The sequence below is a fragment of the Piliocolobus tephrosceles genome, chromosome 21 (genome assembly GCF_002776525.5).
Source record: "Piliocolobus tephrosceles isolate RC106 chromosome 21, ASM277652v3, whole genome shotgun sequence".
NCBI classification, from domain to species: Eukaryota; Metazoa; Chordata; class Mammalia; order Primates; family Cercopithecidae; genus Piliocolobus; species Piliocolobus tephrosceles.
Genome location: NC_045454.1, coordinates 20426709 through 20453300, shown reverse-complemented (window position 1 = coordinate 20453300; position 26592 = coordinate 20426709). Strand labels below are relative to the sequence as shown.

Genomic DNA, 26592 nt, shown 5'->3' with positions numbered 1-26592 from the left:
GTTTCTGGTGAGTACTCTCTTTTTTTTTTTTTTTTTTTTTTTTTTTTGAGATGGAGTCTCCCTCTGTGGCCCAGGCTGGAGTGCAGTGGCCAGATCTCAGCTCACTGTAAGCTCCGCCTCCCGGGTTCATGCCATTCTCCTGCCTCAGCCTCCCAAGTAGCTGGGACTACAGGCGCCCGCCACCTCGCCGGCTAGTTTTTTGTATTGTTAGTAGAGACGGGGTTTCACCGTGTTAGCCAGGATGGTCTCGATCTCCTGACCTCGTGATCCGCCCGTCTCGGCCTCCCAAAGTGCTGGGATTACAGGCTTGAGCCACCGCGCCCGGCCTAGCTATACTCTCAAGAAAATTAATATGTATAGAAAACGGCCGGTTAAGGACCAGGATTCATTCCGACTTCACCCTGTGTGCTCCCTGTTCCTAGCAGGTTCTCAGTAAATATTTGATCATAGGAATGTGTGAATGATCCAAGGAATGAGAGTGAATGAATAAGCATTCAACCCTTGGATGTAGAAAAGCTCTAGAAAAATTAATGGAAGGCAAAAACAAAACACAAGACTTTGAAATGAAAAGCATTGCACCCTATAAAGAAGAAACTAGGCCGGGCGCGGTGGCTCACACCTGTAATCCCAGCACTTTGGGAGGCCGAGACGGGCGGATCACGAGGTCAGGAGATGGAGACCATCCTGGCTAATACGGTGAAACCGCATCTCTACTAAAACTACAAAAAAAAAAAAATTAGCCAGGCGTGGTGGCGGGCGCCTGTAGTCCCAGCTACATGGGAGGCTGAGCCAGGAGAATGGCGTGAACACGGGGGACGGAGCTTGCAGTGAGCCAAGACCGCGCCACTGCAGTCCAGCCTGGGCGACAGAGCGAGACTCTGTCTCAAAAAAATAAATAAATAAATAAACGAAACTCAAGCATAGTTAGTTGCATATTCATTGGTGTTAACCATTCTTCTTTTGGCAGGATTGCCTGCTGCTCTTCTGAGTCTGTAAATGCCAGATATTTGATCTCCTAGCTTGCCTTGCATCTGGTCACACATATAATAGCCCTGAGTACAGAAGATCTATGCAAAAGTCTGCAAATGGGTTTCAGTTAAATTTTGTTTCCTAACAAAATGGGAGAAAATAGTCTGCTTAAATACAAGATATATGTCTGTATGTCACAGTGACACCTGGAATTGTGGGCATTTTGCAAGCAGAGAATCAAGAGTCTGAGATTGGCACGGAATAGGTTGGAATTATGTGTGTTCTTGACATTGTTTTTTTGTTTTGTTTTGTTTTGTTTTTTCTTTTTTAGACGGAGTCTCACTCTGTCACCCAGGCTGTATTGCAGTGACGTGATCTCGGCTCACTGCAACCTCTGCCTCCCGGGTTCAAGCGATTCTCCTGCCTCAGCCTCCCGAGTAACTGGGACTACAGGTGCGTGCCACCATGCCCAGCTAATTTTTATATTTTTAGTAGAGACGAGGTTTCACTATGTTGGCCAGGCTGATCTCTAACTTCTGACCTCATGATCTTCCTGCCTCAGCCTCCCGAAGTGCTGGGATCACAGCCATGAGCCACCACTCCCAGCCAATATTGTTGATATGATGAAACAATTAAGAACTGCCCTTTCCCTGGACTTGGTGCATGAGTTGTTGTAAGTTTATTTTTATTTATTTATTTATCTATTTATCTAGTTATCTATTTATTTATTATTTTGTTTATTTATTTATTTTTTTTGAGATGGAGTCTTGCCCTGTTGCCCAGACTGGAGTGCATGGCACAATCTCAGCTCACTGCAACCTCCCCTCCCAGGTTCAAGCAATTCTTGTGCCTCAGCCTCCCGAGTAGCTGAGACTACAGCCACCTACCACCATGCCCAGCAAATTTTTTTCTATTTTTGGTAGAGACAGGGTTTCACCATGTTGCCCAGGCAGGTCTTGAACTCCTGGCCTCAAGTCATCTGCCCGCCTCAGCCTCCCAAAGTGCTGGGATTACAGTCATGAGCCACTGCACCCGCCTTCATATGTTGTAAGTTTATACTCCACTTTTTACAATATATCTGAGTCCTGGAAAATTATTTTTAAAGACATTTTTATATATACACACATTCAACTTTAGTAAAGTTTATATTCAGCTTTTTATAGTACATCTGACATTGTAGAGAAAGCATTTTCTTATATATAGTTGAAATATACAACTTTGATTTAGCAAAGTATATGTAATACATATTACATTCAGCATTTTATAGTGTATGTTTATATTCAGCTTTTTATAGTATGTGTGAAATCCTAGAAAAGTATTATTTTCCTGAATAAGAACCAAGAAGAAACTGATTAAAGAGCTACACCACATAATTTCTCTAGTATTAGAGAAATTATCTTACAGTCTTCTACCTCTTCAAGATACAAAAGTCATGGCTGTGAGGCTATCCTTACCCTTTTACCAAACTTGGAAAAGGACAGCATCCAAAGTAAGTCAGCTATTTAAAAAAAAAAAAAAAAAAAGTAAAGTCGGCTGGGTGCAGTGGCTCACGCCTGTAATCCCAGCACTTTGAGAGGCCGAGGTGGGCGGATCACAAGATCAGGAGATCGAGACCATCCTGGCTAATACGGTGAAACCCATCTCTACTAAAAACACAAAACTTGGAAATTCTGTTTATCAGAAGGTGTATGACTTGCCTATTAATGCTGGGCACAAAGAAGATCCCAGAATTTAGGATGAGTATGGGGACTCTCAGAGCGTCTGATGAATGAGGAAGGCATGGTTTCTAGGGATATACTATGATGTGTCCTATGAAATACCACAATGGCTGAAATATATATGAACAAAGGAAATAAGAATCTTAATTCAACAACTCAAGGCTGTACCCACTATGCCACTTAAAAGCCTTTCACATTTCAGAAATAGAGAATCTGATTTTCAGAGAAATTATCCTTACCTACTGTGAATAGTTTTTATAGTTCTCCAGCATCACATCTCTGTACAAACTCCTCTGAGTAGGTTTCAGTTGTTGCCATTCCTCCTGAGTAAAGCCAACAGCCACATCCTTGAATGTTACTCTTCCCTGTAACAACACATTCCTAATCAGTCTGAGAGCACTGGGTGACACATGAACGCATTTAGGAGTCTGAATTCATCAAAAGTCATATAGATGCCTAATATTTGTCTAGTTTTGTTTCATATTCTTTCTAGGAGACAGTAAGTTATATAGAATGTGTTCTCTAAGTACAGGTAACTTAAAGGTTCATGATATACTTAAGGCGATCTCATGTTGGGAAATGACAGAGATGAAATGGCTGAAAAGATGGTTACGTGATTCATCGGGACAGGGTATATAGCAAAGGGTGTTGGTGGCAGAAGGTGGTAAAAGGAAGAGAAGAAGAAAATTTTGGACTGTAAAATTCAGGTTTTATATAGAATAACTAGGTAAAGATATCCATCAGACCATTATGTATGCTCATCAGGAGTTCAAGTAGGGATTGGAATGCAAATGAGTAATTTGATATTCATCAGTGTATAATGATGACTGAAACTATTACAGCCATTGCAGTGGGGTGTGATAATTCATTGATGCTGTGCGGAATGGGATACAAAGAGGGGTCTAGGGACAAGTACCAGTTGAGAAACAAGTAAAGAAAAAGGATTCATAAGTGGAAAATTGTTTTTAAGTTGTGAGATGATTCTAATTAGCATCATGAGAAAACAATATGATGAAGCGAAGGAAAATATTTAAGATGTCTTTTTTAAAAAGAGCCATGAGGACCAGATTTTAACTTTACCTCTCATAAAACCAATTTAAAAAAAAAACTTAATTTCCAAAGGAATGTAAAAATAAGGAAAAATATCTTAATTTGCGATAGAAATAAGAAATTGAGGCATCCACATATCCCATACTTTGAGGGCTTTCTTACAGGAACAATACACGTAAGATGAGACAGAAATCACCAAGATCTGAGTCATAAGTTTCTGAGGAAGAAATGAGGCAAACGTTAATTCAGCGTTGAATGGTGACAATCATTGCTCTGAGCAACTTAACAACTCATTAATTCTCAAAAAACTTCCATCTGTAGATTTAGCCTCGGTTTTAGGTCATAAAACTGAGGAACTGACAATTTCAGTAACTATAATTTGCTCACGTCACACAGAAAGTAGTGGAATGGGAATTGAAATCTACATCTTTTCACCTCTAAGATCTTTGCTTTTGACCTCTACACTATTAAAAGTAACTAACTGGACACATGGACAGAAGAATGGTTGGTATGTTTGTTGTCTCCTCAGCTGTGGAGAACCACGTAAGGGGAATCACACAGTAAAGAAAGAACTATGTAATATATTTAAGTGTAAGTATTAACTAGTGGGGAATGGTTCTAGAAGCTATAGCAAAGATGGGATGAAAAACAGAAAAGACATTACTTTTAAGAGGAGGAACATCTCATTTTTTGAGACCAGAGTAAAGAAGATATGGAGAGGGCTATGGACCACAACTTTAAAACTTTGCCAAAGTATTTTACTTCGTGTCCATGAAAAGCGTTTATGTTCCTCTGAGAAATTAATAGTTTTTTTTTTTTTCATGAAAGACAGTGTAAGCTATATAATGAATTTTGTTAATTTTAGTTTTATGTCCTAATTTGTTTTTCCTATGAAGGCCAGATTCAAATTTGAAGCTTAATTCTTAATGAACTTATTTCTATATATTTCTAATTGCAAATTTCTCCTTAATTACTTATGTTTTCCTAATTTTGATCCACTTAGGGTTTTCCATCTTATTGTTGAGATTATTGTGATCTACTTTACCTGCTTTATAGAATAAGATAATAAAATAAATACATCATTTAAAATTCACATAGGACTTCATCATTTCTTCTTCCTGGGAGACAGTAGAATCCTGAGATGGCCAAGCGAGGGGATGGGTGAAAAAATAAGCCATGAAAAACCCCACTTGCTTAGCAGCTCTAGGAAAGGCAGACTAGGAATCTCCAGGTAGTTAAGATCATCTGGAGGAACTTTGTGGGGAAATAATCTTAAAGTCTATCAAAAAGCCAAGAATAACTACACCGTTTGCAGGCACCAATATGTACAAGCATGACTGGCAAAAATCCTGTGGAGTTTCAATGTGGATTTTTACAAATTATTTTTAAATTAAAAGTATAATTCAGAAGATATTTTTAAGCTAGCTCCATACTTCATTCTTCGATCCATCCATCCATCCAATCACAAACTTACAGAAAGTTGCAAGTATAGCACAAGGAACTTGCTTGTTACTGAACCATTTGAAAGTAAATTGCTGACCTAATGCTACATCACCCCTGAAACAGGAATTAAAAGAAATTAAAGAGTGTGTAAGCAAAAACTCAGTTGTATGTGAGAAAACCCAGTTCCCCCTGAGAAAGAGCTGGAGTGCTTTAAAAAATTAACTGCCTGTTTTCCTGTGGCTAGTGAGCCTTATCTCTCCTCCCTTCCCAGGCATTGTGAAGACCCTGTTTCCCTAGATGTGCAGCTGCAAAGTCACTAGACAGATTAAACTCAAGTTGCAAAACGTGTTTTTCCTCGAAAAGTAAGAAATGATGTAATGCATGTCTCAACTGAATAAGTGCCTTTGTTTCTTGCTTTTGTAGTATGCTTCCGCCTGCACAGATCTCCCCCCCCCCCCCCCCCCACCTCCACCTGATGAAATGCTTAAAAGGTAACTTAACTCTTTGTTCGGGGCTCAGTCCTTTGGATGTTAATTCGACTGGGTTGGTGCACCTGAATAATTAATTAATATCATATCCTCCTAAACCCCATCAGTCTAATTCCTTAAAGATCCCACAACACCCCTGAATATGCTGTGTATTTCCTACAAGAAGGACATGCCCCTACGTACATAACCACAATCCAATTACCAAAATCAAGAAATTAATCTTTATTTATTATGACCATTGATATCAGATTCAAGTGTTGCCAACGGTGTCATTAATTGGATGGCATGAAAGGAATAAATTTAGAATCATGCATTGCCTTTAGATGTCATGTCTCTTTAATCTCCTTTAGTCTGAAACAGTTTCTCAGTCTTGCCCTTTTATAACCTTAACACTTTTGATTATTATAAGTCAGTCTTTGAAGAATTTCCTTCCAATTTGGTTTTCTCTGATGTTTCCTCATGATAAGGTTCTGAGTTGTAGAAGGAATGCCACAAAAGTGATGCACGTGCCTAGCAGAGGCACATGATGACATTCTGTCCTCTTACCGGTAATACTCCTTGATGAAAGAGTATTACATCTTTTTTTTTTTTTTTTGAGACAGAGTCTCGCTCTGCTGCCCAGGCTGGAGTGCAGTGGCCGGATCTCGGCTCACTGCAAGCTCCGCCTCCCGGGTTTATGCCATTCTCCTGCCTCAGCCTCCCGAGTAGCTGGGACTACAGACGCCCGCCACCTCGCCTGGCTAGTTTTTTTGTATTTTTTAGTAGAGATGGGGTTTCACCCTGTTAGCCAGGATGGTCTCTATCTCCTGATCTCGGCCTCCCAAAGTGCTGGGATTACAGGCTTGAGCCCCCGCGCCCGGCCGAGTATTACATCTTAATCAGTAATTAAGATGTACCTGCCAGGCTTCTCTACTGCAAAATTCCTCTTTTTTTCCTTTGTAAAGATTTTATGGGTAGGTACTCTGAGACTATATAAACACACCATTCTTCATCCAACTTTCAATTTATTAATTTATGCCACTATAGACTTGTGATTTCCTATTTCATTCAGAGGTTTGTACTGTATTATTATTTATTTTAATGACCAGTTTGCTGCAGATTTGGCAAGTGGGAGCCCCTCCTGTGTGGGTTTTGTGGCTTTTAACAGGTTCCCATCATTCTTTGAGCGCCCCTTACTTACACATATAAGATGTTCCAGGCTCATCTTGTATTTGCCCTGCCCAACACTGGAATCAAACATTTCTTCAAAGAACCCTGATTTTTTATCAGAGGAAATGATAGTAGTAAAATATATATTTTATGTGCGTATTTGTGTGTATGAAACATATTTGATCAGTACCCCTAGAAGAAGCCACTATCCCATTACTGCCGCAATACTCGCCCTGGATAATACCTCCTCACTGCACGCAAGCTATAGTGCCCTGCTTTAGGCCTAAGCAGCTTCATTGGCATGTATGCCTAGCTTGCTCAGCCCCTAATGGATTTAGGATTATATTATTAGGAAGAGAAGGGAAAATGAAGAATCTTTCCTGTTGGGGTGGATCAGACTGAACATCAGGTCGTCGGGGTGACAAAGTCCGGTGGACTCAAAGGACTGAGAAAAAGTTCGAGAGAGAAAAGTGGGACCCAAGTGGCCATCGTGATTGTGGAGGCTGCGAAGGCCCGAGCTCTGGGAGCCCACGCTATTTATTGGTAATCCAACAAAGAAACAGGTGGTGAGAATGTGGAGGTCAAAAGGGCACATTGCATTAAGCACATGATTGACAGCTGTGATGGTTTAGCATTTGCTCTGCTACTGGAGATAATGGAGAGCAGGTTCTTTTAACTCAAGATACAATCAATCCTGGGAGCACAAGGAGCAAGAAGCCAGCAAGTCTAGACACATTCCAGAGCCTCGAGCCCTGGATTCTATCCAAGCCATGAGGGATTTTATGCCCTGGGCTTAGATTATGGTGCGTCAGGGTAACCTTCCACCCTTTAGCACAGAGCTTGGTGTTCCACAGGCCACAAGGGGTTTTAGACCCTGGACCCTGGACATGTTCCAAGACTCTTTTACATTATGTCAGACACTCAAGCCCTGCCTCAGCTTCTCCCAACACTAAGCTTTTTCCCAACACTTTCCCACCTGGATCAGAGAGATGCAATGTTTGAAGGACTTGACCCTCTATTGCTGGCTTTTGAGATGGAAGTGTAGCAGGACGAGCCATGGACAAAACCCCTCAGACATGGAGATAGTGAAGGGAGTGAGTTTAATCAGCTGAAAGCATTAGCAGGCTAGCGTCTTAAAATCCGAGCTCGTCAGGTGCTCAACTTCTGTCCCTTTTAAGGGCTCACAACTCTAAGGGGGTCCACGTGAGAGGGTCGTGGTCGATTGAGCAAGCCAGCAGGTACGTGACGGGTTTTGAGCACTGGTGGTCAGAGTGAAACATAACGGAACGGGAGGTTTCACAACATCCTTCCATACAGTGTCTGGAATCTATAGATAACAACAGTTGCTAGGTCAGGGGTCAAATTTTAACTACCAGGCTTAGGTCAGGCAGGCCCAGGCCTGGGTTCGGGTCTGGTTCCTTGGTTTCAGGTCTGATTCCTAGGCGCCGGGCTACCTGCCTTTAGTTTTGCTTCTCTTTCCTTTTCTGAGTATTAAACAATAGAAAACAATATGAGAGGGTCTCTCTCTTCCCTCATTTCCTCGCTTTGAGACTCTTGCTTTTTATTAGTAGGAGTTCTCACTCTTGTTTTTGCTGCTTTATGCCTTCTTGTGCAATAGATTGATAGTGATTCATCTAGTACACTTGTGCTGAAGCATTTTGGCGAACTAAGGTAGCAATGAAGCTTTTTATCATTTGAAGAAGTACAGGTAGCAAACAAAGGAGCAGTAAGCAGGTTTCTTTTACTATTATAACTCCTATTATAAGAGTTTTAAATCCTCCTAGTGCTGGGAACCACCTTCTAAACATGGCTTCAGGGTCGAATCCATGCTACACTTGTACGGGCACCTGTGCCAGTTTTGTTATATCTTTATGTCTTCAACTACTTGCCCTTGATCATCTACGTGTAGACAGCAATTAGTAAGGTTAAATTTCTTATAGACCTCTCTTTCAGCTGCTAGCAAGTAGTTGAGAGCCAATCTATTTTGATAGATAGCATTTCTTACCTGGGTTTCTTGCCAGGCCAGAATAGTCAAGGCTTTATTAGTGATGATTTCTAAAATAGCTTGCAACCGTATGATTCGGTTGAGCATGTAAATGGGGTTCCAGTATCCTTATGAGCCATCTTGTGTCTAGGTGGTAGGCCTATAGTATTGTATAATTTTTTTTAGGAGGCAATTCATCATCTTTTTATTTTATTTTATTTTATTTTTTGAGACGGAGTCTCGCTCTGTTGCCCAGGCTGGAGTGCAGTGGCCGGATCTCAGCTCACTGCAAGCTCCGCCTCCCGGGTTCACGCCATTCTCCTGCCTCCGCCTCCCGAGTAGCTGGGACTACAGGCGCTCGCCACCTTGCCCAGCTAGTTTTTTGTATATTTTAGTAGAGACGGGGTTTCACTGTGTTAGCCAGGATGGTCTCGATCTCCTGACCTCGTGATCCACCCGTCTCAGCCTCCCAAAGTGCTGGGATTACAGGCTTGAGCCACAGCGCCCGGCCTCATCATCTTTTTAATTACCTATGGCTACGTTTCGCTTTTCGCAGGAAGCATAGACAGGGAAGCCTAGGAGTTCTCCTGTTTTTATGGGCAGTAGGAAGAAAGATGGTTTAATAGTGCCAATAACACAACTACCTGTCCACTGGTCAGGCAGCTTAGTGTAGGCTCTATGTCTACATATCCAGTATAGCCCACTGGGGGCCATCCAGTCCCGGGGGGGATTCTGGGTAGGCCTAAACAGTCTGCAACTTTGGAAATTTACTGAATGGATTTTTATCTATATGGTTTGAACTCCACCATGTAACTGTGTTTGTGGTACCATTATACAGTTTTTGTCCCAGGCAACTAAGTCATCCTACAGAATGAGTGGATTTCTTTTTTTTTTTTTAGCTATGCAATATTGTCTAATAATTGAGACTTTTAGAACCTAGAAATGATCAAGGTGATTCTTTTGGGCTGGGAATTTACCAGGAACGGGTCTGTAGGCACTAATTCTCAGACTTCTTATGGCCATTGATCGCCTATTACAGTTTCTCCACAAACATAACACGAAGTGACATTTAGAGACTGGGCTACATGCTCAGTTAATTGCAAAAACAAATTTCTGGTTTTTCCTGGAGTCTCTGGTACTGGCACATTTAGTTCATCATAGAAAGTCTGAAATACTGGTTCCAGAGAGAGTTTACGAACCTCCTCTTTTTACTACGATATTTACTCTAGGATCTAGTCCTTTTCTATCGATGCCTACAGATACGTGTTTTCCGTTTTTCTACCTTGGGTTTAAGGGATTTGTAATTACTAATTTCAAGGGGTTGCAGCTTCCACTCGTACAGGAGGGACTGCCTTCTCCTTTTTGGAGCTAAACAGGATCTTTTTCATCCTTTTTCTAAGTAGTCTAGATGACACAAGACCAGTAATTACATTTCCACATGAGCTTAATTCATGGCAGATAAACTTATTTCCTGCTGTGTAACTTTTTTGTTTAATTTAAAGAACCGCATCTCATTCTATGCTGATTGCTGTTGATAGTGGCACAAGTATTAAATTTTAGGGTTATATGCTTGGGGACTCCTCTTTCTTCTGTTCCAGCTATTACTTTACTTGTGTCCCTTAGAAAAGAACCAGTCCTTAATTTTAAAAACTGTGATTGGCTGGGTGCGGTGGCTCAAGCCTATAATCCCAGCACTTTGGAAGGCCGAGACGGGCAGATCACGAGGTCAGGAGATCGAGACCATCCTGGCTAACACGGTGAAACCCGTCTCTACTAAAAAATACAAAAAACTAGCTGGGCGAGGTGGCGTGTGCCTGTAGTCTCAGCTACTCGGGAGGCTGAGGCAGGAGAATGGCGTAAAAACCCGGGAGGCGGAGCTTGCAGTGAGCTGAGATCAGGCCACTGCACTCCAGCCTGGGTGACAGAGCGAGACTCCGTCTCAAAAAAAAAACAAAAACAAAAACAAAAAACTGTGATCATGGGAGGCTTAAAATGGGTCATAACATGCATCAGATTGGTTATTACCTGGGCTACATACCTTGGATAGAATAGCATTATACAAACAAGCTTCTGTTAGAGTCCCGGTACACTTATAATAACCATAAAGTAATAGGACTGTAGCAATCTTCTGTCCTACCTCAGTGACTTGATGTATGTATTGGGAACAGTCCTCAGTCTGAGGAAGGTCAGTTGAAATCCTTACTGTACAAGTCCAAATTTTAAGGAAAATGAGTCCCGCAATGAGTTTCCTCATGCTTTGGCTGTGTGTGGACCAGTCAGCTTCCGGGTGTGACTGGAGCAGGGCTTGTCGTCTTCTTCAGAGTCACTTTGCAGGGGTTGGTGAAGCTGCTTCTATCCACGTACAGCTCCCAGTCTACTGATGTTTAAGGATGGTCTCGGAGGTTAGACCTGCTAGAATAAACTGAGTCCAACACTTCTACATAGTTCTGTTTAACTGGGTTCTCTGATACCAGGAGTAAGGTGGTGGGTTTTAGGGTGTTGCAAACTTCAATGGTTATACGGAGATTTTCACATAGCAAGCTTTGGTATCTAGTCAATCTAGCATTCATTAGCTAATGATGTCCTTTGGTATTTATTAAAGTCACCGCAGCATGGGGGGACTTTATGTTTAGGTTTTGCCTAAGAGTTAGCTTATCTGCTTCTTGTGCTAACAGGGCCGTTGCTGCCAAGGCCCTTAGACATGGGGGCCAAACTTGGGAAACCTCATCTAGTTGTTTTGAGAGGTCACTGGCCTTGGCCAGGGCCCTACAGTCTGGGTTAAACTCCCAACTGCCATTTTCTTTTTCTTTTTGACACATAGAGTGTAAAAAGTTTTGTCAGGTCAGATAGCCCCAGGGTTGGGGCCAACCTGAGTTTTTCTTTTTACTCACGAAAAGCTTGTTGCTGTTGGTTTTAATTTATGTAGTTTATCTAATTTATATTTTTATTGACTGTCATCTACCAAAATATTGACTTATCCTGTAACTATTTGATTTCAAGCTTTAAATTGATCCAGTATTCTTTGCAGGGCTGTAATTGCATCTAAATAGATGTGAGAGTTGAAAGACTTTTTTTTTTTTTTTTTGAGATGGAGTCTCACTGTCACCCAGGCTGGAGTACAGTGGCCGGATCTCAGCTCACTGCAAGCTCTGCCTCCCGGGTTCACGCCATTCTCCTGCCTCAGCCTCCCGAGTAGCTGGGACTACAGGCGCCCGCCACCTCGCCCGGCTAGTTTTTGTATTTTTTAGTAGAGACGGGGTTTCACCGTGTTAGCCAGGATGGTCTCGATCTCCTGACCTCGTGATCCGCCCGTCTCGGCCTCCCAAAGTGCTGGGATTACAAGCTTGAGCCACCGCGCCCAGCCAGAGAGTTGAAAGACTTATAAGGAGCTTCTCTCACTTTACGATGTCTCCTCCCTCACCAAGACTCTTTCATTTCTTTTTTAATCATGTCTTTCTTTCCCATGATCTGATATGGAAATTATAATTGGCTTAAAAACTTAGAAACCATCTTGCATATAGTAAAGATAAGAAATTGGTCAGACTCTGACTGTGGAATTGAGACCCATTTCCATGGTTGTCAGGGAAGCAAGGCCATCCTAGGAAGGGCTAGAGAAAGCTACAGTCAGAGTTGTCTCCACACAATTCTGCAAAGCTCTAATTATTTTCTGAGAACATGGGACAAAAATTCAGGCAAGCACACAGAATCCACAGGATTCACAAAGGAAGAAGATATTCCAGATTGTAAATTTTAATTTGGGGGAGAAGATGTCCTTCCCTAGCCAGATAGATTCTTCTAGTTTCCAATATAAAATCTGTAAATAATCTCTCTGAATTCAGTTATCTCTACTCCTTTTAGGAAAAGTCTTGAAAGTCACTGGCCACTGCAGTGAAAACTTGTTAATCACACAAAGCCAGGGTCAAGATTCATGACATAGATGGCCACTGTGAATGAGGAACTATTCATATGTATTTCAGGATTCTCAATCCAACAAGAATAGAATGGTTAAAAAGAATTATGATTAATAGACACTATGTAATCTTTAATATGTTCCAGTTAAAATACATCATATTAACAAATTTTAATTTGTAATATTCAAAATGTTTTCCATCATTATTTCAAAATACTAAAGATGTCTTTTTTTTCTTTTTCTTTTTCTTTTTTTTTTTTGAGACGGAGTCTGGCTCTGTCGCCCAGGCTGGAGCGCAGTGGCCGGATCTCAGCTCACTGCAAACTCCGCCTCCCAGGTTCACGCCATTTTCCTGCCTCAGCCTCCCGAGTAGCTGGGATTACAGGCGCCCGCCACCTTGCCCGGCTAGTTTTTTGTATTTTTTAGTAGAGACGGGGTTTCACCGTGTTAGCCAGGATGGTCTCGATCTCCTGACCTCGTGATCCACCCGTCTCGGCCTCCAAAAGTGCTGGGATTACAGGCTTGAGCCACCGTGCCCGGCCAATGATGTCTTTTTAAATATGAACATTTAAAAGGTATATGCATTTTATTGCAATATTTCGTGTTTTAAAACATGAAAAAACAGATTACAAAATGGTATGTAGTAAATGACATTTTTGATATGACTGTACAAATATTTAATGGCATTTGAAAAGATACGTGTTTATCTTTTGATTGTGACACCTCTGGTGGTTTTAAAAGTTTTCTTTTCCTAGGGCTGGCCAGGGCGGCTCATGCCTATAATCCCGGTACTTTGGGAGGTTGAGGGAAGTTGACTTGACCCTAGGAGTTCAAGGTTGCCATGAGCCATGATCGCACCACTGCACTCCAGCCTGGGTGACAGGGCAAGACCCCATCTCTTGAAAAAAGAAAAATGTCACTGACATAATACTGAGTAAAATTTTAAGATTCAGCTTGTTAATTTAAAATTTATAACCCTAAGTTTATTGGATGCATAACATTCCACTCCCTGTGTATTATAAATTACTTAACTATTTCTTTGTTGAGAATATAGATTAAAAGATCATCTCAAAAATTCTCCTCACAAAGTGGCTAATTCCAGCTCTGGGACAGGGAATGTACAATGTAAGTATGAAATACCTGTGCCAGGTCGGGCGCGGTGGTTCATGCCTGTAATCCCAACACTTTGGGAGGCCAAGGCGGGTGGATCACTTGAGATCAGGAGTTCGAGACCAGCCTGGCCAACATGGTAAAACCCTGTCTCTACTAAAAATATAAAATTTAGCTGGGCATGGTGACAGGTGCCTCTAATCCCAGCTACTTGAGAAGCTGAGACAGGAGAACTGCTTGATCCGGGAAGTGGAGGTTGCAGTGAGCCAAGATCATGCTGCTGTAGTCCAGCCTTGGTGACAGAGTGAGACTCCATCTCAAAAAAAAAAAAAAAAAAAGACCTGTGCCAAAAAGTAAGAAAGTGCTCAAAGACAACTGGGGACACAGGCACCAGCGTCAGGGGTTCTTACAGTCCAATTTGGAACAATTTGAGCAACACAGAGAATGATAATAACAGGCTAAAGTACTTTGGACAAAAAATAAAAATCCATGAGCCATAGTGATACTCAAGAGAGCAAAAATAAAGGGGTATACAGGGAAAGGCAAAGCTCTTTTATATACAAGAAGGAACAGTAAAATTAAAAATCACCATTTTGCAACTCCTAACTTAATAACTGATTTAGACAGGAATCATCAATGATTATTAAAACCATTAGGTAAAAGGCTATTCAGGAAATAGTTGCAAAATATCCCCATCGGATTACTTCTTGGCCTCAAAGAAAAAAAGGTATTTTTTTACCATGGAGAAATCAGGTACACATACTCTGTGAACCAAAGTAATAAAATTTAGTATCACCAGTAATGGATCAAACTGAAATTATGTGTCACTTACTATGATGCAATAGGAAAAACACAGCAGCATTCATAGTCTTCTTGCCAAATACATTTAAACTTAACCTAATTATGACAGATCAATCAAATCCAGAATGTTAGGCATTCTACAAGACAAATGTTCTGGACTCTTCAACTCTTTTTTTTTTTTTTTTTTTGAGAGGGAGTCTCGCTCTGTTGCCCGGGCTGGAGTGCAGTGGCCGGATCTCAGCTCACTGCAAGCTCCGCCTCCCGGGTTTACGCCATTCTCCTGCCTCAGCCTCCCGAGTAGCTGGGACTACAGGCGCCCGCCACCTCGCCCGGCTCGGTTTTTTTTTTGTATTTTTTAGTAGAGACGGGGTTTCACTGTGTTAGCCAGGATGGTCTCGATCTCCTGACCTCGTGATCCACCCGTCTCGGCCTCCCAAAGTGCTGGGATTACAGGCTTGAGCCACCGCGCCCGGCCTCTTCAACTCTTAAAAAACGTCATGAAATACAAAAACAGGCTGGGGATATACTGTTCTAGATTAAAGAAATTAGGCCGGGCGCGGTGGCTCAAGCCTGTAATCCCAGCACTTCGGGAGGCCGAGACCATCCTGGCTAACACGGTGAAACCCCGTCTCTACTAAAAATACAAAAAAAAAAATTAGCCGGGCGAGGTGGCAGACGCCTGTAGTCCCAGCTACTCGGGAGGCTGAGGCAAGAGAATGGCATGAACCCAGGAGGCGGAGCTTGCAGTGAGCTGAGATCGTGCCACTGCACTCCAGCCTGGGCAACAGAGCGAGACTCTGTCTCAAAAAAAAAAAAAAAAAAAAAAAAAAAAATTAAAAAGATAGGCCCACTTACTGCAGTGTGTGACCTTAATTGGGACCAAGGATGGATATTTTAAATACACATATCAGACATTTGGGAAACACTAGGGCAATTTAAGGGTGGATTATATATTAGATAAGATTATGAATGATTGTTAAAATTTATATGTATATTCATGATATTCAGGTTATGCAGAACAACTTTGAGATGCGTGTTGAAATCCTTAATGGTGAAATATATAATATCTGTAGCTTACCCATAAATGTTGAACAAAAAATAAACAAAAATATGTAAATACATGCAGACAGAGATTAAGCAAATGGTCCAAAATGTTAAAAACTGGTGAATCTAAGTAAAGGATACACAGTGCAAATCATTAAGCTATTATTTTAAATTTTCCTGTAGCTTTAACATTTTTCAAAATAAACACTTAGGGAAAAGTAATTATATCAGAGTGCCTGAGATATTTTCCCGGGACTGCTGATTAAATGCTGGACTCATATGCACTGGCATAAACCTAATTTATTGGAGGAAGGTCAAAATCATTTGCCAACATCGACAAAGACTCTCAAAATTATCCAGTGCCAGGAAAGAGAACATACTTACCAATGCTGTTTAGAGGCAGCCACTCGAACAGAGCTGAATCCAGTAGCTGGGCTGAAGAGAAAACTAATCCTCAAAGGTCAGCAAGGTCAAAATGGGTCATAAGGACACAAATATGAAACTGGCATTTCATAAACAAGGCACCTCAGGCCTATGAAAAATTGTTGCTTTACTATTCCCTTCTCTCTGCAGTCTTCCTAAGATGTAAGTTTTTCTGGATTTTGTCTGCTTCCACAGTTTAGTTTCCTTGGCTCACTTCCTTGCTCCAAAACCAATGTCTCCATTGACTTTCATATTTTAAAATTAAATTTTAAATATATGAGCGATGTTACCTTGTTGAGAGAGAGAGGCCGGGTGCAGTGGCTTATGCCTGTCATCCCAGCACTTTGGGAGGCCAAGGCGGGCGAATCACGAGGTCAGGAGTTCGAGACCAGCCTGGCTAACATGGTGAAACCCTGTCTCTACTAAAAATACAAAAAATTAGCTGGGCGTAGTGGCAGGCGCCTGTAATCCCAGCTACTCAGGAGGCTGAGGCAGGAGAATCACTTGAACCTGGGAAGCAGAGGTTGCAGTGAGCCGAGATCATACCATTGCAATCCAGCCCGGGCAAGGTTTTCTGTCCTTGCGATAGTTTGCTCAGAATGATGGTTTCCAGCTTCATCCATATCCCTATAAAGGACATGAACTCATCCTTTTTTATGGCTGTGTAGTGTTCCATGGTGTACATGTGCCACATTTTCTTAACCAGTCTATCATTGATGGACATTTGGGTTGGTTCCAAGTCTTTTTTGAGACAGACTCTGTCTCAAAAAAAAAAAAAAAAAAAAAAAAAACTAAAGGAGATAAATGATCCATAATGCTTAAATTCCCTTTGACATTTACTTCTCCCCCTTCACCCTAAATTCTCTCTTCTCTCCCTAAAGGTTACCATTAACGAGGAGTTTGGTGTGTATCCCTCTATAAAATATATACTATTTTTATACTAATTATATCACATAATATTCTAACAAACCCTTCTCAGTGCCTGCAGTCTACGTTTCTGATGGTCTTAACCTTTGTAGCTTAAAGTACCTCTTTGTGAATCTGAAAAGCTGCCTATACTTTAAAAAAAAAAAAAATCACGTTATATTCTCACATATAAAATGTCAGAAGTTTAATATACAGGAAGCCCATCCACATGGAATCTATTCATCTCAGGTGAACAATTATTTTTTACTTTTAAGGGATAGCTTCCTTTTTCTTGCAAGCACTCATTGTAACTATTCAAAAGCCAAAAGTAGTGACCCAGAATCACACAGATGTGGCTCAAGATCAATGCATGCTGTTCAATTTGAAACCAGAATGTGTCTGTCACTTTTTTTTTTTTTTTTTTTTTTTTTGAGACGGAGTCTGGCTCTCTCGCCCAGGCTGGAGTGCAGTGGCTGGATCTCAGCTCACTGCAAGCTCCGCCTCCCGGGTTTACGCCCTTCTCCTGCCTCAGCCTTCTGGGTAGCTGGGACTACAGGCGCCTGCCACCTCGCCAGGCTAGTTTTTTGTATTTTTTAGTAGAGACGGGGTTTCACCATGTTAGCCAGGATGGTCTCGATCTCCTGACCTCGTGATCCGCCCGTCTCAGCCTCCCAAAGTGCTGGGATTACAGGCTTGAGCCACCGCGCCCGGCCTGTCACTTCTTAAAAAAAAAAAAAAGTATATATCTCCCATATATAATTGGACATAATTCTTTTTTATTTTTATTTATTTTTTATTTTTTATTATACTTAAGTTCTAGGGTACATGTGCACAACGTGCAGGTTTGTTACATATGTATACATGTGCCATGTTAGTGTGCTGCACCCATTAGCTCGTCATTTAGGTATATCTCCTAATGCTACCCCTCCCCCAGCCCACCACCCCACGACAGGTCCCGGTATGTGATGTTCCCTACCCTGTGTCCAAGTGGTCTCATTGTTCAATTCCCACCTATGAGTGAGAACATGCAGTGTTTGGTATTCTGTCCTTGCGATAGTTTGCTCAGAATGATGGTTTCCAGCTTCATCCATGTCCTTATAAAGGACATGAACTCACCCTTTTTTATGGCTGCATAGTATTCCATGGTTCATATGTGCCACATTTTCTTTTTTTTTTTTTTTTTTTTTTTTGAGACGGAGTCTTGCTCTGTCACCCAGGCTGGAGTGCAGTGGCCGGATCTCAGCTCACTGCAAGCTCCGCCTCCCAGGTTTATGCCATTCTTCTGCCTCAGCCTCCCCAGTAGCTGGGACTACAGGTGCCCGCCACCTCGCCTGGCTAGTTTTTTGTATTTTTAGTAGAGACGGGGTTTCACCGTGTTAGCCAGGATGGTCTCGATCTCCTGACCTCGTGATCCACCCGTCTCAGCCTCCCAAAGTGCTGGGATTATAGGCTTGAGCCACCGCGCCCGGCAATGCCACATTTTCTTAATCCAGTCTATCATTGATGGACATTTGGGTTGGTTCCAAGTCTTTGCTATTGTAAATAGTGCCGCAATAATCATATGTGTGCATGTGAATTGGACATAATTCTTGCCCGACTTTGACCCACTCTATCAGTGCAATTTAATTATCTGTATTTCACATAGCTATGCCTGATCACACACACAGGTTCATTCACTCAAGAATTCTGGTCACCAAATTTGCTATTCCAGTCACATTACCGGGAAGAGATCAATGTATTTGATATATGGTCTTGAAAGACCAACTTTTATTAATTTTTTTTCCCTCTGAAGGAGTGGTGAAATTATACTCTAACTTCTTTGTGCTGGAAGTTCACAAGTTTTTGATTATTCAAAAATCGTAAAAGGTCAAGAGGTCTTGAAGTAAGTAAAAATAAGTTCAGGTTTACCAACAAACTGTACAGCCTTAAGTTACTTTCTGCCAGCCAAGATTTTCTCATCAGAAAATGAGGACAAGTGTTTGACCTAGAATTCGGGAAATCTGACTAGTGCTGTACTGTCCTAAAATTCACTCTTCTTATTACAACGTAATTTTATTGTTTTATTAGTTGATGGCCTCTCAACCTTACCCAGTAATAGCAGAAACATTACCCTCTAATTAGAAAATAATGGATATCTACTTTTGGCCTACTGTGGCAGAGGAAAAGGCAGTTACCCTAGGACTGGTTTTGCAATAATCTTTCTAAAAACAAAGAAAAAACTACGTTAATTTTGGATTCTTCCCCATAACACATATATTTGATCCAGTAGAAAAATCATGTCTAAATCACTTGTCAGATAAATTGATTACCTTTTCCAGATTATTACATTACTACTTAAGGAAGAAATAACTTGGCCATAGTATTTTCATTGTCACACGCGATCACACACAGCTCATTTGCTTTTGGCACCCTTACAGACACTGAAATAGAAGCACAAGGAAAGCACGTTTATATAACACAAATCACCAGTCAATTACGGACACACACAAAAAAGCAGATATACATGCAGATACCCTTCATAAGCGAACCACAGTAGAGAGCTGTGTAGAATCGTCAGACGATTCTACACAGTTATAAAATCCCATTACTACGCAGCTTAAAGTACAAATCACCTCACACCCCACAGCACGAAGAATCACACACAGGCAGAAACACAACCATACACACCCGGTCACGGAAAGACTCTCAGTCCACCCGGCATCACCCATTGTCACACACACGCACACACACCCCAAGAGCCTGACAGGGCACACAGAGGGTCCTCTGCAAATCCGAGGTTCCGGTGGGTCCCCGCGCCCGGCCCCGGCTCCTCCCCCGCACCTGCCTGGACGGCGGGTCCCACCCTCTCTCCTGCCAGGCGTAGACCCCGGGACCACTCAGAGCTCGCTCTCGCCCTCGCAGGCCCTGAGCGCCTGACGCCTGCGCACCGAACGCGGGCGGGCGGGCACTCCCAGAAACCTCTGGGGCGCAACAGGCCGAGTCCACTAGCCTGCGAGAGGTGAGCCGCCCGGGCCTCCTCGCGTCCTGGCCTGCCAGCCGGGCGCTGGACTACATTTCCCAGAGGCACCGTGTCCGGAGCGCTGGACTACATTTCCCAGAGGCACCGCGTCCAGAGCGTGGCTTCATTTCCGTTAGTTTGCGAGATTTGGAGGCCTCGCGTGGGGAGAGGGCCGCGTCTGTGGAGGAGCTTGGCTCCGCACCTGCTGGGCTGGCGAACGCGAAATCGGGCTTGGAACCCGGGCACCAGATCTTGGACCCTAACTGCATCTCTCTCAAGGTAGGAGTGTCCGGGATGCCAGAGCGGACATGCGCGGAGAAAGCGTCGCTGGGGTTACTCGTGTGGCCGTGTCTCCGGTTTTGTGTGCAGGCTACAGCCTGCCTGGTATTGGCGACTGCTTGTGCATACACGACTGGATGTGTGTGGCTGTGGTTTTGTATATGAGCATTTGTGTGACTGTGAGTTGTTTGTGACTCTGAGGGTATTTGTAACTGTTTGCTTACCTGGCTGAGATATACTTACGTGACTGTGATTGTGTGTGTGCCACGTGTATAATTGGAGTTTGCCTGTGACTATGAAGTGTGTGATAGTTGTGACAAGAATGTTTGGATGTGCTTGTGTCACTTTGAGGTTGTGTATAAACCTGGTATCGTGTGACGGATTTGCCAGTAAATTTAAGGTGTGTGACAGTGTTGCTGTGACACGGTGTTTGTGACGGCGTGTTTCCCTGATCTGGTACTTGGTTGGGTGACTGTCTGTGTGTGACTGTAGGGTTGTGTGTGCTGTTTTCCTGACTCTGTAAAGAGAGTAAAATTGCAGCTTTGAAAGGGTGTTTTTGGCGGTGTGTCTGACAAAGTGCTTGGATGTAATTATATGCCTTTACTTAAAGGGATTTTGTTTGAGACGGGGTGGTCTAACAATGTAGCATAATTGGGTGATTGTGCCTCTAGCTGTGTGACTGTGGAAATGTGATTATGTGTGAGTTTATGTGGCCATTTGTATATTCTGTGACCTTATGGGGGTTTAGTTCAGTACAGAAGTAAATTTCTGTTTTTTTTTTTTTTTTTTTTGAGACGGAGTCTTGCTCTGTCACCCGGGCTGGAGTGCAGTGGCTGGATCTCAGCTCACTGCAAGCTCCGCCTCCCGGGTTTACGCCATTCTCCTGCCTCAGCCTCCCGAGTAGCTGGGACTACAGGCGCCTGCCACCTCGCCCGGCTAGTTTTTGTATTTTTTAGTAGAGACGGGGTTTCACCATGTTAGCCAGGATGGTCTTGATCTCCTGACCTCGTGATCCACCCGTCTCGGCCTCCCAAAGTGCTGGGATTACAGGCTTGAGCCACCGCGCCCGGCCAGAAGTAAATTTCTTTTTGGTATTTCTGGGGTTCATTTGGGGCTGAGGTCGGCCTATGGATTATGAGTGCCATGTGGCTCTGTGCTCCTCCCATGTGGCTCTGAGGACTTAAGGACTTTTTGTTTTGACCACAGTGGCTGTCCTTTCATACATAGCTTGCATTGCTTTATTTCTGTATCCATCCTCGGTTCACCTTGGGAAATGTAGTTATGGGTTCACTACTTCTTCCCTGCGTCCTCTTTCCTTATAGCCTTAAGGGAATTGGATGCAAGGAAGTGGCAAGAAGCAAGGAAATCAGACATTTGGACACCTGAGTGAAGAATAGGAGTTATTTGCGAGCCACAGACCTGGTCTTGGGATGAGAATTTTAGGGCTGATAATACCTTCAAGACAGCCACTGGATGCTGGGCGTGGTGGCTCACATCTGTAATCCCAGCACTTTGGGAGGTGGAGGCAGGTGGATCATCTGAGGTCAGGAGTTGGAGACCAGCCTGACCAACATGGTGAAACCCTGTCTCTACTAAAAATACAAAATAACTGGGTGTGGTGGCGCATGCCCGTAATCCCAGCTACTTAGAAGGCTGAGGCAGGAGAATTACTTAAACCCGGGAGGTGGAGGTTGCAGTGAGCCAAGATCATGCCACTGCACTCCAGCCTGGACAACAAGAGCGAAACTCAGTCTCAAATATATAAAAATAAATAAAAAGGTCACTGGAAATGTAATGGGATTCCACTGCAGGGCTGTCTCCAGTGTACAGCTTTGAATCCAGAAGTAAATTCAAGCCCAAGACAGCTTTGACCTGGCCCTTCTTTCTGATACAGAAGGTAGAAGACCTGTTCTACTCCTCCTGACTTTTCTTTATGTTAAATGAGATTGAGGATGGAGGAAGAGGATATGTTATAATTTAGCATATTCCCCAAGAAAAGGCCTAATATCTCATTCCATTTTTCTTTTTCTGAGAGTAGAGCCCAGAGGAGAAAGAATGGCTGTTTCAGTAGCAATGTCCAAGGTGAGTATTTCCTCTGTTTCCTGAAATACATTTGTTATTACAGGACATAGACATTTTTGTTTTCTTTTTGAAATTTCCTGCCTTCTCAAATGATAGAGGGGCAAGGCAATTTTTGGTAGATTGAGAGCAAAGAAAATGTGCCATTAATTGGGATTGATACTTTGCAATAGTGGTTAAGTTTAGGAAGAATGGATTCGAGACTCATGGATTTAAAAAGGGGAAGAGGGAAATAGCTCCATTGTGTTATTTAAAAAAGGGAAAGAGCTCTATTGCAAGAGGCAGAGCTTGCGGTGAGCCGAGATCGTGCCACTGCACTCCAGCCTGGACCTCAGAGCGAGACTCTGTCTCAAAAAAAAAAAAAAGCGATCACTTTCCAATCTTGCTTCATTTATTCTACCTTCAATTCAAAACTCCTTTCTAATTTGCCCTTTTGATTTCTTGACTTATAGGTTATTTTGATTTGTTGTATTTTCAAATATTTTGAGGATCTTCCAGAGATCTTTTGTTACTGATTTCTAATTTCGTTACATTGTGTTCACAGAATATACTTTGTATGATTTGAATCCTTTTAAATTTGTTAAGATTTGTTTTATGACCCAGAATTTGATGCATCTTAGTAAATGTTTCATGTGCACTTGAAAAGACTGTATTCTGTGGTTGTTGGGTGGAATGTTCTATAAATGTCAACTAGGTCAGGTAGGTTGATAGTATTTTTTAAATCTTCCATATCTTTACTGATTTTTTGTTTGTTGGATTTTTCTCTTTGTAGTTTCTTTCAGTTTCTGCTTCAAGTTTTTTTTTTCTTTTTCTTTTTTTTTTTTGAGACAGAGTCTTACTTTGTCACCCAGGCTGGAGTGCAGTGGCACGATCTCGGCTCACTACAACCTCCACCTCCCAGGTTCAAGTGATTCTCCTACCTCAGCCTCCCACGTAGCTGGGATTACAGGCAGGCACGACCGTGCGCAGCTAATTTTTGTATTTTTTTTTTTTAGTAGAGATAGGGTTTCACCATATTGGCCAGGCTGGTCTCGAACTTCTGACCTCAGGTGATCTGCCCACCTCAGCCTCCCAAAGTGCAGGGATTATAGGTGTGAGCCACTGTGCCTGGCCTGCTTCATGCATTTTGATGCTCTGTTATTAGGTATAGGAAGGTTTTAGATTTTTACATCCTACTGGTGAATTGACCCCTTTATCATTAGGAAATCGTCTTCCTTATCCCTCATAATATTTTTTGCTCCAAACATCTATTTTGCTTGATATTTAATGTAGACATTCCAGCTTTCTTTTCCTTAATATTAGCATTGTATATCTTTTTCTATCCTTTTTAACCTGCTTGTGTTTTGATATTTCAAGTGTATTTCTTATAGGCAGCATGTAATTGGGTCTGTGTTTTTATTCAACTTTGCAATCTCCATCTTTTTTTTTTTTTTGGAGTGGGGGGATGGAGTCTCTGTCACCCAGGCTGGAGTGCAGTGGCGCGATCTTGGCTCACTGCAACCTCCTCTTCCTGTGTTCAAGTGATTCTCCTGCCTCAGCCTCTCAAGTAGCTGGTATTACAGGTGCGCACCACCACACCCAGCTACTGTTTTTGTACTTTTAGTAGAGATGAGGTTTTGCCATGTTGGCCAGGCTGGTCTCAAACTCCTGAACACAGGTGATCTGCCTGCCTCGGCCTCCCAAATTTCTGGGATTACAGGCGTGAACAACCACACCCAACTAGCAATCTCCATCTTTTAATTGGAGTATTTAGTCCATTTATATTTAGTGTGATTATTGATATGGTTTGGTTCAAATCTATCATTTTGACATCTGTTTTATATTTATCCCATCTGTTCTTTATTTCCTGTTCTCACTTTTCTGCCTTCTCTTGGGTTAAAAGAAAGAGTTTCAAAATAACAATACCAATGTTTTTACCAACCATATGAATATAGAAAAACAATATAAAGTCCTGTTGGAGTTTGATAGGATATAGCCCATTAGGGATGTATAATCAAATTACTGTGTTTAAAAGTCATCTAAAATAACACTTCTCATATGGTTAAGCTGCCAACTGGAAATGCAGTTAGGCTCATTTGTTTTATATTGCTTTTCATGTTTAGGGATTGCTTTTCTCCCACTATGATTTAATTTTGTTTTAAAATTACATAACATATATCCAAAATCAAAACGACAGAATAAGATGAATTTGAAGAAGTCTAGTGTCCATTTCTGTCCCCTCTGCTTCCTTCTTCCCTCTATAGATAACTACTTGTATTTCTCATTGGTTTTTACTTTTTTCTTTTAAATGATATGTGTTTATATATGTGTGTGTGTATGCAATTTTTATTAATTAAAAGGAATATTCTATGTACTCCATTCTGTACCTTTTTTCTTTTTCACACATTACTGTATCCTGGAGATAACTCTATAGGAGCCTATAAAGGTCTTCCTCATTTATTTTTACAGCTTCATGTTCTATTGTGTGGGTAGAATAGTTATTCAGCCTGTCTCCAATGGATGGCCATTTGCTTTTTCTAGTATTTTACCGTTACATAATGTAGCAATCAATAACTATATGTTGTTTCTATCCGTGGAAGTTTATATTTGGGGCAAGTTTGTAGAAGTGGCCTACTTTTAGTTTATTTTAATGCTTTTTGTAAGTTCTGCATAAATTGCAACTCTGTGTCATAATAAAGTTGGTACACTTCTTCATTTTTCTCCTTTCTAATATTTTCTTCCATTACCTAACTTTTTTTTTTTTTTTTTGAGACAGAGTCTCACTCTGTCGCCCAGGCTGGAGTGCAGTGGCAGATCACAGCTCACTGCAAGCTCCGCCTCCCAGGTTTACGCCATTCTCCTGCCTCAGCCTCCCGAGTAGCTGGGACTACAGGTGCCTGCCACCTCACCCGGCTAGTTTTTTGTAATTTTCAGTAGAGACGGGGTTTCACTGTGTTAGCCAGGATGGTCTCGATCTCCTGACCTTGTGATCCGCCCGTCTCGGCCTCCCAAAGTGCTGGGATTACAGGCTTGAGCCACCGCGCCCGGCCCAATCTTTTGTTTTTAAAACTATTACATTACCTTGTTTAGAGTTTCAGGAGGCTGCTGTTTCTTTGTTTTCTGATATCAAAGTAGTTTCTAAATCATGCCAACATGATTCAGAAAATACAAAAAGAAAGACACAAAGGAGAAAATAACAATGACTGGAAAAACCATCCCCTGGAATGAATCGTTCATATATGGAGTCCATTCTTCAAGTGTTTTTCTTTAACTTATTATGGAAAAAGTTAAAACATATGCAGAAGTAAGTGTAGTGTCATGTATCCCATATAGCCTATCCATCACTCAGCTTCAACACATATCAATTTAAGGCTAAACATGTTTCATCTATACCCCTATTTCTTGTCCCACCTCTCCCACACCCCCCTTTAAAAAACAACATAGGTTATTTTAGTTTATTTTTTTTGTTAGAACAACTCAGCAAAATAAAATTCCTGTTTATTGTTGGACAACATTGTTTCACACATACATCAAACAGGCCAAAAAAAAAATAAACAGCAACTTCATAGACAAAAAAGGAAGAAAAGGAAACCTTTTATCTTTGGCCTTCTTAACCATCTCATACAAACCAACTACTTATAGTACAGCTACGTACATACACAAAAAACTTACTGCAATGCTCGGAATAAGATTGTTTTTCTGTTGCCATTTTTGTTTTTTTTTTACAAGGTTTTTTTTCTCCTTTGAGATTATAATGAACATGGTCACACCACAAATAAAGACAGAAGTAGGACAGAGAATGCTCCAAAGGCTGGTTTGGTCATCCGAGATCATTAAAAATGGCTGACCCTAACAATATGTACAAAAGTATAAAATGTAAATAAAAAATACAAACAAATTTCCTTTTTAAAGTACTTTTAAGAAAAAAAGCAGGGCCTTGGAAGTTTTGGTTCTTTTTTCCTCCCCTGTTGCAAATTCTCATGGTTTGCATTGGGTGGTGGAGAGCGCGTGTCATCTGCGGGTGGCACTGCCCACGGTGGGCGGGCGGGTGGGCCTCTCTACTCGAAGGTGACCGCGTTGAGATTCTGAGACGGGAAGTGGAGGGTGAATAGGTCACGGCGGCCTTTCCCACAATAGGCCCCGGTGTGTGATGTTCCCCTTCCTGTGTCCAAGTGATCTCATTGTTCAATTCCCACCTATGAGTGAGAACATGCAGTGTTTGTTTTTCTGTTCTTGCGGTAGTTTGCTGTGAATGATGGTTT

General features: G+C 41.9%; 1 protein-coding gene across 1 annotated transcript in view; it reads left to right on the top strand.

The window, feature by feature from the left end:
• The first annotated feature begins 20119 nt into the window (after positions 1 to 20119).
• Positions 20120 to 26592, top strand: part of ZNF420 (zinc finger protein 420) — a 38850-nt gene continuing 32377 nt past the window's right edge. Inside the window, exons 1-2 of the mRNA XM_023229368.2 lie at positions 20120 to 20272; positions 22311 to 22354. The gene's annotated coding sequence lies outside the window, so the exon portion shown is untranslated. The remainder of the gene's footprint in view (positions 20273 to 22310; positions 22355 to 26592) is intronic.